This window comes from Hemitrygon akajei, chromosome 5 (genome assembly GCF_048418815.1).
Source record: "Hemitrygon akajei chromosome 5, sHemAka1.3, whole genome shotgun sequence".
In the NCBI taxonomy this organism is placed as follows: Eukaryota; Metazoa; Chordata; class Chondrichthyes; order Myliobatiformes; family Dasyatidae; genus Hemitrygon; species Hemitrygon akajei.
The window spans coordinates 153,325,016-153,338,577 of NC_133128.1; the positions used below are offsets into that span (position 1 = coordinate 153,325,016).

Genomic DNA, 13,562 nt, shown 5'->3' on the forward strand with positions numbered 1-13,562 from the left:
AAGCTTGAGCAATCAACACTAAGTCCTGATGAAAGGCCTGGGCCCGAAACATCGACTATTTATTCATTTCCATAGATGCTGCCTGACCTGCTGAGTTCTTCCAACATTTTGTGGCATTGCTCTGGATTTCCAGCGTCTGTAGAATCTCGTGACAATGCAGTACTAACACGTAGAAATGGGTAATCTTGTTAGAATTAATATAACACGGTAACCTTGAAAATGTAAGTCATCCTGTTAGAATTAATATAATAATGCTAACAGAAATAGGGTTCATGTGATAAACAAGATAATGATGAGAATCTTTCCTAATATAGGCGTCAGTAGGCAAAAACAAATATGAGAAGCAGGGTCAAGATGTCAAATTGTTAAGTGCAAAGAAAAGGAAAACAGGAGCCAAGGTCACTGCACTCTAGAGGCTCACATAATAATGCACATCATACTCTCTATAACTATTGCTTGAACTTTAAAAGTTCTTATTTGACGTGGTACATCACACTTCTTAATCACAAACCTGTTGGTCTCTAACCCAACTAGCAAACCAACAGTCTTTTGAAACAAAGGGATTTACAGTATTTGTTGCTGCTGATCCCAGGTAATTAAAAGATACAACTAAATTAATATGAATCTTTTTTAAGTGGAAGCTTTACTTTTCTCAATAATTAAAAAATGCCAGCTTGCTTTTGCTGTCTCATCATATTATGCCATTAGTACAATTAACTAATCGATAGCTTTTCAGGGAAACTATCTACCATTTGAATATTATGAACTGTTATGTAAATAGAGGGACAGAGATGCAGCCCACTAAAGTAAGTGAGACGAGTGGACTGGATCAAGCAACTTTAAGTAGTCACTAAGTTTAAAGGTGCATTGATGGGAAGCTGGTGGAAGAAAAACCAGACAAGCTGTGATGGAGTTAAGTGACTGAATTCCCATTAGCCTCTTCTGATTATATAAGTTGGCAGGTTTTCCCTTCTATTCAGAACAGAGCAACTGCAATGCTGGAGATAATATCAGGGCATAAGGTCATGATTTTCCCTCGAAGGTTTCTTGGCAAAGGACCTGGTTAGATCAGAAGGCTGACGACAGGGTGATGGAGTCAGATGAGGCATCTGCACAGCTACAGGAAATGAAAGACAACATGGGACTTGAAGGCTAATGTTGCTTTTAGACTTGTGCCTTCATCCCAAATATTTAGATGCCAGGGCCAATAAAATTTTCATCTTGAAATCCCTTGTTCCAGGCGCCATTAAATCCAGAACTTATATTAATCACTCTTTTGAATTTTGTCCCTGTAGGGTCAAAATTGCTGATTCACTTCTGATAGTGACTAAATGAGCCTCTGTTCCAAAATGACTTAATGCCTAAAAATGTCAGGGATGAATATTTAAGAACTATCTCTGCTTTAATGAGAGCCCAGAAGCACATGTAAGATGCACATCAGGGATTGCATTGTTTCTAATGTTTCCCCACATGAAACACAAGGGGAAAACATTATTCTAAAACAAACTGGATTTATAAAGCACATTTAAAATAGCAAAATGTCCCAAGGTACTTCACAGAATTATCAGACAAAATACAACATTCAGCCTTATTAGGATAATTAAGAAAGGTGACTAAATGATCAGTCAAAGAAATAAGTTCATTATTTACCAATGTAGAAAAAGTATTAAAGGAATTAAGTAGTTTCAGTTGCCAGCAATATATAATACTCTGAATATATTAATAACTATAACAACAAATTTCTATTATTCATGCATTGCTTCTGGTCTGAGACAGTTAACATTAAGTACTCAAAAGTCTCTTGGCTTTGCTTGTGTTTGATTGACTATTTATTCTCCATGGGTTTGTACATTGAGCTGTGACGACACTCGGTGAACATGGAATTGATAACAAGGATAGAAATAAAGCTTCCATGAAAGCTCACAGGCTTGCACTCCCAACTGCACTGATTTTGCCACACCATTAGGTTAAGAATTGAAAAGCAGTTGAGTCCCTGAGAAGGGTGTCAGCTCAGAACTTTGACTATTCATTCATTTCCATAGACGCTGCCTGACCTGTTGAGTTTCCCCAGCATTTGGAGTGTGTTGCTTTGTTTTCAGTTCTATCGGCTGCATGGAGCTGAAAGGATGGAAGTGTTGTCTCTCTCAGCCTGGCCTGGATAATTGTCCTATCTAATTTCAAGGTTTTCTCAGGGAAACACCATGTATTTTACCTCCCATTCTCCTTTTCCTTTTGTCTTGCACCAATGCCCTACGGTGTGTCAGTAATGTTGGAAAAGAGCAATATTTCTTTTTTCAACCATACCATTTGTTTTAAAGCCAAGATTAATTTTAAGAATCAAAGTTTTATAACAAAAATAGAGCCGTTAGTGATGGAATAAAATAAGCACCATTTGACACACATGCTCCACAGCAGGGTTTCCCAACATTTTTTATGCCAAGGACCCCTACCATTAACCGAGGGGGCCATAGATCCCAGGTTGGACCCTTGCTAGTAATTCTGGGCTGCAATAAACCTGTCTCAAAATATCAGAGAGACTTTGAGGAACAAGCTATTATACATCTTATGACAGATATGGGTGAGAAAGACCATTCAGCTTCCAACTTCCAGTATGTTTCTCAATAATAAGTTCACTGCATAATCTGATGCCTCTCACATAAACATTCCAGCTTCCAGTTATCTAAATGGAAAATAGTTCTTCATTCTTCTCCAACATATCCCTCCTTGACATGGGAGGTGGGGGGCCGAGCTATCACCCACTCGCCTGACTTTGGTGTATTTAACTTCACAAACTTCTGGGCTGATGTTCCACTGTAGTGAAAATGAAACATTGTCAGAGCATTCAGCTAAAAGATAAGATATTCAACTCTCTCTATTCCCTCAATAAGATGCAAAACAAAGCATTAGTCTAAGAAGGATTGCTCTTGCCAATGTTGTGTCTCTCTCTCTCTCTCTCCTCTCTCTCTCTCTCTCTCTCTCTCTCTCTCTCTCTCTCTCTCTCTCTCTCTCTCTCTCCTCTCTCTCCTCTCTCTCTCTCTCTCTCTCCCCCCCCCCCCCCCCCCCCCCCCCCCCCATTTATCATTCATCTGTGATCTTACTCTCCCTCCTGATCTAACCAAACACCTCAGGCTCTTTCCTCACTACTACTCTTCTCATTATACTGACTATCTCACCTCTCCACTTTCAGTCCTGATGCAGAGTTTTAACCCAAAGTCAGTCCCTCTTGAAATCCATTAACACCATTGGCAAGATCTCTCCCTGGATATTTTTGTTCGTTGTCCCCTTTCCTGCAGAAATGTCTTACATTCTCTATGTCTCATCTGGGAAAGGATGGTAATTGCACACTAGATTCTTAAAATATAATTTACCTCTGGATCTCAGAAATTCTTCTTGTTGATGGCTATCAATATAGTGGCCAGAGATTTCAAATGCACAATGTAAGCTCGCACTGTGATTAGAGAATGGCTGAGTCTAATTGCAGTGCCAGCTGATTTTACACATAAATGTCTAATTTGATATGGCCACTCACACTTCTTAGCACTCCCCAGGCTGAAAGTTGCATTGCATTGTATTTTATACACAGTCAGTAGCCATTTCATTAGATACACCTGCTTGTTAATGTAAATATTTAATCAGCCAATCATGTGGCTGTATCTCAGTGCATAAAAGCACACAGACATGACCAAGAGGTTCATTTGTTGTTCAGACCAAACATTAGAATGGAGAAGGAATGTGACCTAGGTGACTTAGACTGTGGATGATGGTTTGGGAATCTCAGAAACTGCTGATCTCCTGGGATTTTCATGTGCACTAAAGTTTGCAGAGAACGGTGTGAGAAACATAAAACAGCCTGTGAGCAGCAGTTCTATGGGAGAAAGTGCATTGTTAATGAGAGAGGTCAGAGGAGAACGGCCAGAATGGCTCAAGCTGACAGGAAGACGACAATAACTTAAATAACCAAGCATTAAAAACTGTGGTGTGCAGAGCATTTCTGAGTGCACAACATGTTGGAACCTTGAAGTGCATGGGCTTCAGCAGAAGACCACGAACATACACTCAGAGGCCACTTTATTGGGTACACTCCTGTACCTAGTAAAGTGGCCATTGGGTGCATATTTAGACTATAGCTTAAAGAATTCATCTATTTTAAATTTGTCAAAATGCTGAAGGGAAGAATACCACACAAATTCTTTAAATACTTGGAGCAACTAACAAGCTGCTGGAGGAACTCAGTGAATACAGCAGCATCAGTAAGAGGAAAGGAATTGCTAAATAGACTTGGGCGTCTCTTTAACTGTTTGTCCCCTTTTACAAACCAACCTCTTACCTTTTGAGTTTTAAACAGCAAGAATTTAAAATTCCCTGCAATTTTCAGAATCCATGCATGAAGTGTTGACATGGAAATATATTCCCATAGCCAAAAGCAGCAGCACCAGTGCATTTGTGTTTGCTAAGATCACTATCAAGGTCACAAGTTTGTCATTACACAACAAATTATCTACTGTTTCTGCAGTGAAAAGAATAATGTCCATGTTTCCAATGCAGACCACACACAAAAATGTAATACTTCCTTAAGTACTTGAGAAATAATGACATCTTAAAGAAATAATTTAAAAAATATCAAACCATAAGATTTTTCCCTCCAGTATTTCTAATTAACTAATTACCTAATGGTAGTTACAGATTTAACACCAAGTAGGAACTTGTGACATGATTTGATCCAAGATTTTTCACCCAGAGCTCAATGTCTGGAGGCTACCCTGCTTATACATCTTCTTGACTATATTCACATATAGTCAAAGCATCTTTCTCATTCATTTCCCTGCTGATTAGAATACTTGCCAAATTTTTCTCTGAAACTCGCAGCATTTTTTCATTACGTAAAATCAAAACTAAGAACGACTGACAGAAATTATCTTGGAATTCATAGATTTCTTTTTTTACGTGGTGAGATAAAGAAATGAAGATCGCTAATTTGCTAATAGGATTTTTTTCCATTTTTCCGAATCTAAATGAACAGTTCAATTCCTAACCTGCACAGGCAGGGGTTTCCAGTCACATGATCACTTTCCTTGGGTGACATCTTGATATTCTCAATCTAAATGAATCAGTTTTCGAAGCGTGTTGTAGTGCAGCTGCCTTTATAACATCATACTAGAATTACTTTGCACATTGTTCACATAATCCAGATCTACAGTCATTCAGTTTGAAATAAATTAGTGTTTATATTAGAAACTCTGTTTAATAAATTAGGTCTATTCCACGCACTGTCAGCGCTCTGATGGGTTGTGACTCACATATAACAGATGCCTTCTCCATGTTTGCATGCCAGGAGAAGACTGATGTGATTACTTCCTCTTTGCTATTACTAGGTTCTCTAGGTTTGGTTATCTACTGTCTACTGAGAATTAAAAACAATTTAGCAGGCATCTGGTGTAAGGAACTGTTTGGATTACTACCTTTCCATTAACAATAACTTTCTGTTTGGATCACAGTGTTGGTCAATAATTGGCATTTGTTTAAAAAGACATCATTCAGAAATATTTCTGTTTTCAAGAACAAGCTCAAGTTACAGGATTCTTCCTAAGGAGCAATTTTAATTATGCTTTACCTATTTAAGTGCCCGGACTTTGAAATCATCTCTTTTGTAAGCTTTGAATTGTTGCTACAAATTTCCATTCACCATCATGGTCAGCGTTTAAAAGGTGCTTTGACCACTGCCATCATTTACTATTACAATTTAAGTCTATTCATATTGATGTGACATAAGCCTCTGTTTTTTCCTCTCTGCACCACAAGCCAGTTAAATATTTTTTCATTTAAATCCAGTATAAGCATTATAAGTGGATGGAAATTGTAATGAAAGTGGGATAAAGTAGGAGAACAATTGTATGTTTTATTTGCAGCATGACTTCATCTGTCTTTGACTTAGATAAGAAAGCAAATCTCTGACGTTTTTGGATGCCCAATGACAAAAATCAGGAAACATATCTATGCTGCCTTTCATGATGTCAGAATGTCACAAAATGCTTTATAGTCAATTAAACTCAATTAATGCACAGTCAACATGGTAACAATGAAAATGGAACCTGGAACTGAAAAACCCTTTTTTTTCCAAAAACTTCTCACATACACAAATTATGTTTTGTTATGCTACATTTTTAGCATGACATCAAGATAACTATAGGTTTAAGACACAGTGCAATATATAATTTCTACTAATGCCCCAACGAGAGCTTTCAGCAAGGGAACAGGGCAATTGTGCCTTTGCTAGAAGGCATGGCATGTACCATGTGAAGAGGTCTGAAACAGTTAAAAGCTTCATGGGTGTTTGCTTTGAGGAAGAAACATGAGAAAGTATTAAGTTAATGGCAATGAATGAAGCAAAAGTTGTGTACCTGTTGTATTTACTGTGCATAAATAAGGATAATGTGTATTTTTGAAATTAAAAGAGGTTACTGTTTGTATTAAGGTTTAAAATAAACCCAACATTGTGTTAAAAACTAACAGGAATATATTTAATTCTATCATTCAGTTCTCATGTGGTCTGCAACCCTGCTGGAGCATTACCCTGAGTCTGATTAAGTGGCATTTGAATAGGCTATGATGGATGACTAATATTGAATTATTTCAGAATCAGAATCAGGTTTAGTATCACCAGCACATGTCGTGAAATGTTACTGTAAGCAGGAGAGCTTTAAAATTCATTGCAGATAATTCAAAAAGCGACAAGCACTATTATAATATGAAAGAATTAGTTATTACACTTGCAAAAGTTAATTTTCATTACCAAAACTTCATTGCACAATAATGAAGACTGAGCACACTGCCAATTAGATCATCAAGATCAGTTGCTTACACTGGAACAAATAGACCCTCTACTTCAAGTGAGTTTGTCTACATATCACGTGGGTGCAGCAACTTCACATTCAACTGGGCGCTCACAGCCCCAATGTTTCATTTCAATGTTTGCTTAGGCCCATTCCTGCTTCAACATTCCGCCCACTTTTGTTGAGAAAATTCTGAAAAATGTCATTTCACTTGCAAGTTACCTGAAAATATAAATAATTTTATGGCCATTGTACACCAAAGGAGAAGAATTGTGAACAGACACAATTAATTTTAAGAATGCAGATGCTGTTTATGTTTGAATTTGTTAGTGATAAATAGGAATGAGTGGAAAAATATTGCAGAAGTTTCCTGACAAATTCTTTATTTGAAAGGTCACAATCATGTCAGCCTGTCTAATTAATGAAAATGCATTTATATTCACAATTCATTCCTGATACTCTCCATAACCCAGGGGAGAGGCATGTGACAGGAAACAGCTAATAAACTTTAATTTCACATCATTCTGCAAGTAACTACAGGTCATAAATGAATAAGCTACTGATGGTCTTCAAACTACAGCCATATTATTTTTGTTTCCTAATACAGGACAAGAAATCTTTGACCACATCTAAATGACCTTTAAAAGAGGCAAGATAATTCAAATTCCCTACTACCTTTTATAACTGAATCAACTAAGAAATTACTGTGAATATGAAAAAAGAAGTATGTTAGTGAATACAGGTTTTCAGTAAAAGATGCTAAGAGAGAAAGTGTTTCCAAAGCAAATAATTTAGTACTATTTACCAAGATTCAAGCTTAAGTTTGAAACAAGATTTCTGAATTAGACATTGCTTCTGCAGCTGGTCCCAGGAAATTCAACATTACTACAGATACCTTTTTTACTTGCTCTTTGAATATATTTTCTGCCCTTCAATTAGCCTTGACATATGTGTCAATGACTTTTGTATTTTCAGCACACTTACAGGAAAATATAATTTGATACGTGTGGCACGTCTCCAAAGTACCATTTCAACTCCGCCAATTTATAGCTACGGGTTTCTGCTTCAACACGCATTTGACAAGGCAACTTTGCCTCTGCCGTGTTCTGCTGATTCAATTTTGAAGGCTTTATCTAATTTCAAATATTTTTGGCAGGTATCCCATTCTGTGTTGGGAATCCCACCCTGTGGGAGGAGGGGAAAATTACTTCTGCCGGCTTTAAACATATGCAGCACTGGATGATGGCTGTGTCTAATGAGATAGCTAGAAGAAGAATTCCTCTCTTAGGTTTGTTTTATTAATGATTTGCCAGGTAGCCACATTATAATCTGCAGCAGCCCTGTACACCAGGAGACCACCTACATCCCAGCAAACAGTGAGCCAATTTCACTGGCATCAATGGCAGGAAATTCATGCTATGATGTTTACATAATATCTCAGATTATGGAATGTTGCATGTGAGGGCAAAGGTTGGGAAATTCAAGAGACAAAAAGTTATAAAATTATTAGGAAAGCAAAGGGGGTAACAAAGTGACAGACCAGATTAAGGTAAATCTGAATGCACTTAGTAAGTATATGAAGGAAAAATGAATAACCAGTGAAAGAATAGGGCCCATTAAGGAAAACAAAAATGCTCTGTGTGTGGAGCCAGAACTACTTGCTGGGATAACTGTTATTGTCATTTAGTTTGAACACTGGGACACTCAGCTTCCAAAGTTACATTGATACACTAAATGATGGAAATGGTTGAACAAGATTAAAGGTCTTAAATTAGGGGAAGGCCAATGTTATGAAAATAAGTCAGGACTTGTTAAAGATAAACTGGGAGCATATTCTTGCAGGTAAATCTACATGGGAGGAATTCAAAGTAGGAATAGCAATAGTTCAGGCCCTCCATGTTCTGTAAAGGTGAAAGCCAAAGGTAATAAGTACCTGGAACCCTGGATGTTAAGGGATATTGAGCGATGTATAGTGTTAAAAAGGAAGCTCATTGCAGGTATAGAGAACTAAAGATGGGAGATGTTAAGAGTAAAGAAAGTGTAGGAAGACAGATAAAAAGCTAATTAGGAAGGCAAAGGGGGGTAACAATATACAGTATCACTACTGCATAGGATTAAGGTAAATATGAGGACATTTTAGGAGTGTACTAAGGATAAAGATATATGCTGGACAACAGGGATGATCTGTGCATGCAGACAGGAAGCACAGGAGAGATTCTAAGTTAAGGGCTTTCATTGTATTTGCAATGGAAGTGGACTCGGCCATTGGAGTGAAGGAACAGGTGTAAGTCTTGTGCAGGTCTCCATGAATAAGGAGGAGGAACTTACTGCACTAGCAGGCTTAAAGATGGATCAATCCACAGAGTTGGATTAGATTTATCCCAGGCTGCTATGGGAGACAAGGGAAGAGATTTCTCAGACCTCTAACTGAGATATTTAAAACTTCACCGACCACAAGGGAGGTACCAGACGACTGGAGCGAGCAAATGTGGTCCACCTCTTCAAGAAATGCAACAAAGGAAAGCCTAGTAATTATGGGCTTGCGGCTCTAACAAGGGTGTTGGGGAAGGAACTGGAAAAAAAAGTTCTAAGTTTCAGGATCAATGAAAAGAGGGACAGAGGCAGACTGCAGGGCATGTCAAGAGCACATTTTACCTGGTCAATCTGACTTTTTTTAATTGATTTTTTAAATGTATTTCTACAACACTACAACAACAAAAAAACCCCGACCAAAATAAGAGATTAATACAGTGCAAGATAAACATACAATGATAATATGATTCAAAATAATGATAAAAAAGCACTAAAACCAAAGTCGTGTAAAGTTAGTACCCACCCCACCCTGCAAGAAAAAATAACTCCAGACCAACCACTGCAAAATGTAGGAAATATAAATCAGAACATTCAAACCCCCAAGCCTGTACATGGAAATAAGAACAAAAGATAATAATGCCTACTACCAGGAAAAAAAGCTGAAAGTAAGGGACTGGAAAAAAAACTTAATCTAAGGAAATGTTATGAAAATATTCAAGAAAAGGTCCCCACACCTTATGAAACTTTATGTCCGAATTAAGAAGTGAGTACTGAATTTTTTCAAGGTCTAAACAGGATATAATATCATTAAGCATGCTTAGGTGGGGCAACATCTCTCCATCTAAGAAGAATTAAATGTCTAACCAGAAGAGAAGCAAAAGATAACTTTCGACGTTTGGTCGGACTCAAATGTATATCTGTCTCACCCAAGGAACGAAAAAGAGCAATCAGAGGGTTAGGTTCTAAGTGGCAATTCAGAATATGGGATAAGGTTAGGAAAACATCTCTCCAAAATTTCTCTAGACTAGGACAGGTCCAGAACATATGAATAAGAGAAGCCTCGCCACTTTTGCACTTTTGTACAATCTGACTTTTTTGAAAAGGGTACAAAGTGCATTAATAAGTGCAGTGTAATAGATGTGGTTTACTTGAACTTCAATAAGGAGTTTGACAAATTTCAGAAGTTAAAATGATATCATTCACTTCAATGTTCTGGGTTGACAATGTTTCCTTTGACTTACACATCTACAATGGCAGCTACCTCTGAATGTTCAAACACCGTTGCTGGGCCAAAGTAATTTACACAGAATGTCTAGAAGCTTCTGGGGATTGAGATCCCAGACACCCCAAATTAATGCTACCATGCTGAGTCAGAGTACACAAATATCCCAGCTGTTGAAAGGTGACTGACTTACTGTGCAAAGTCATAGTATCAGTCTAGTCAGCAAGCTTGCTTGAACTTGTTTACTAAGGTGCAACCATGTTGCCTAGTTTGATACAGGCCAATTAATATAATCCTTCTATCCTACACCTGGCTAATAGATATGAGAACATCTCAGTTTTCAAACTATATTTTCTACCAACTGAACCCTGGCTGTAAGCCAACCTGTGCTCCACAGACAGTACTGTTTATTTGCAAAGGTGTGCTTTCAACATTTACTGCTTGCAATTTACAATAAAAACTGAAGACTGGTTCTTGTTTGAATTAATATCTGCTATATTCACATTAGTCCAGAATACTCCACAACACCATAAGGGAGTCTGGCCCATGGAATCTGGGTCACGTTGGCAAATGGAATCCAAAGCTGGCTTGCCATAGGAGGCAGAGGGTGATGGCAGAAATGTATATTGTGATTCGATGCCTGAGACTAGCAGTTTTCCACAGGGATCTGTTTTCAGATCCTTGTGTGTAATATACGTGAATGATTTGGATGTGTTGGTTTTTTTTGCCATATGTACTGAGGTACAGTGAAAATCTTGTCCTGCACATCATACAGATCAATTCATTACAAGAGTGCATTCAGTCAGCACAAAGTAAAACAAAAAGTAAATGCAGAATAAAGAGTTACAGTTACAGAGAAAGGGCAGTGCAGGTCGGCAATGAGTGACATGGTGAGTGAGTGCTCAGATGGAGACATTGACTTTGTAAGGATCTATATAAACCATAAGACATAGGAGCAGAATTAGGCCATCTGGCCCATTGAGTCTGCTCCACCATTTCATTTTTTTCTATTTCCTCCTCAACCACAGTTCCCGGCCTTCTCCCCGTAACCTTTGATGCCATGTCCAATCAAGAACCTATTAATCTCTGCCTTAAATACACCCAATGACCTGGCCTCCACAACTGCATGTGGCAACAAATTCACCACCCTTCGGCTAATGAAATTTCTCCACATTTCTGATCTGAAAGGGCGCCCCTCTATCTGAGGGTGTGCCCTCTTTGTCCCATACTCTCCCACTATGGGAAACATCCTTTCCACATCTACTCTGTCTAGGCATTTCAACATTTGAAATGTTTCAATGAGATCCCCCCTCATCCTTCTGAATTCCAGCGAGTACAGACCCAGAGCCATCAAACGTTCTTCATATGATAACCCTTTCATTACTGGAATCATCCTTGTGAACCTCCTCTGGACCCTCTCCAATGCCAGCACATCTTTTCTAAGATAAGGGGCCAAAAACTGTTCACAATACTCAAGGTGAGGCCTCACCATTGCCTTATAAAGCCTCAGCATCACATCCTTGCTCTTGTATTCTAGTCCTCTTGAAATGAATGCTAACATTGCATTTGCCTTCCTCACCACTGACTCTGCCTGCAAGTTAACCTTTAGGGTGTTCTGCACATGAACTCCCAAGTTCCTTTGCATCTCAAATTTTTGGATTTTCTCCCCATTTAGAAAATAGTCCGCACATTTATTTCTACTACCAAACTGCATGACCATGCATTTTCCAACATTATATTTCATTTGCCACTTTCTTGTCCATTCTCCTAATCCTTCTGCATCCTATCTGTTTCCTCAACACTACTTGCCTCCCACCAATCTTTGTATTATCTGCAAACTTGGCAAGAAAGCCTTCTATTCCATCATCTAAATCATTTATATACAGCATAGAAAGAAGTGGTCCCAACACCGACCCCTACGGAACACCACTAGTCACTGGCAGCCAACCAGAAAAGGATGCTTTTATTCCCACTCACTGCCTCCTACCAATCAGCCAATGCTCTAACCACGTTAGTAACTTTCCTGTAATACCATGGGCTCTTAACTTGGTAAGCAGCCTCGTGTGTGGCACCTTGTCAAAGGCCTTATGAAAGTCCAAATATACAACATCCACTGCATCCCCTTTATTGATCTTACTTGTAATCTCCTCAAAGAATTCCAACAGGTTCGTCAGGCAGGATTTTCCCTGAAGGAAACCATGCTGACTTTATACTATCTTGTCTTGTGTCACCAAGTACTCCATCACCTCATCCTGAACAATTGACTCCAACATCTTCCCAACCACTGAGGTCAGATTAACTGGTCTATGATTTCCTTTCTGCTACCTCCCTCCTTTCTTAAAGAGTGGAGTAACAAGACGAAGTGTGGCTGCAGGTTGAGGAGGCGATTCGGCACCACAGAGAGAGAGGGAAACATGAGTCTGTTAAACAAGCCAAAGAGCAAGATGACTCTCGAGGAGTTGCAGAAGAGAGAGGAAGAGGAGTTTAAGACGGGACCCCTCTCTGTTTTGACACAGTTGGTCAAGAATAACACACAGGGCCTTATTAACTGCTGGAACAACAAGAAGCTGCTCGGCAGAGTCAAGGGCTTTGACAGGCATTGCAACATGGTGTTAGAAAACGTGAAGGAGATGTGGACCGAGGTACCCAAGAGCGGAAAAGACAAGAAGTCAAAACCTGTCAACAAGGACCGATACATCTCTAAGATGTTCCCTCGAGGGGACTCTGTGACTGTCATACTTAGGAACCCACTGATCACAGGCAAATGAACGCCATTTTCTGAGAGTTTTGTAACTTATCGCACGACATAAGCGCGTAAAAAATCAGGTTTTTGGTTTTATTGTATGTATCAGTTTCCTAATGATATCTGTTTAGTGTCATTTGTAACAAAAACTCTATCATTTTGATGAAAAAAAAAGTGGAGTAACGTTTGCAATTTTCCAGTCCTCTGGCACCATGCCAGAGTCCAATGATTTTTGAAAGATCATTTCTAATGCTACCACAATCTCTAATGCCATCACAATCTCTAAATCTATCTCTTTCAGAACCCCAAGATGCAGTTCCTCTGGTTCGGGTGACTTCTGTACCTTTAGGTCTTTCAGCTTTTTGAGCACCTTCTCCCCTGTAATAGTAACTGCACCCACTTCCTTCCCTCACACGCTACAACATCAGGCATACTGCTAGTGTCTTCCACAGTG

At 38.8% G+C, this 13,562-nt stretch overlaps 1 pseudogene; it reads left to right on the top strand.

Annotated features, from left to right (window-relative positions):
* The first annotated feature begins 12,766 nt into the window (after positions 1–12,766).
* LOC140727390 (small nuclear ribonucleoprotein Sm D2 pseudogene) lies at positions 12,767–13,160 on the top strand (annotated as a pseudogene).
* The last annotated feature ends 402 nt before the right edge of the window (positions 13,161–13,562 follow it).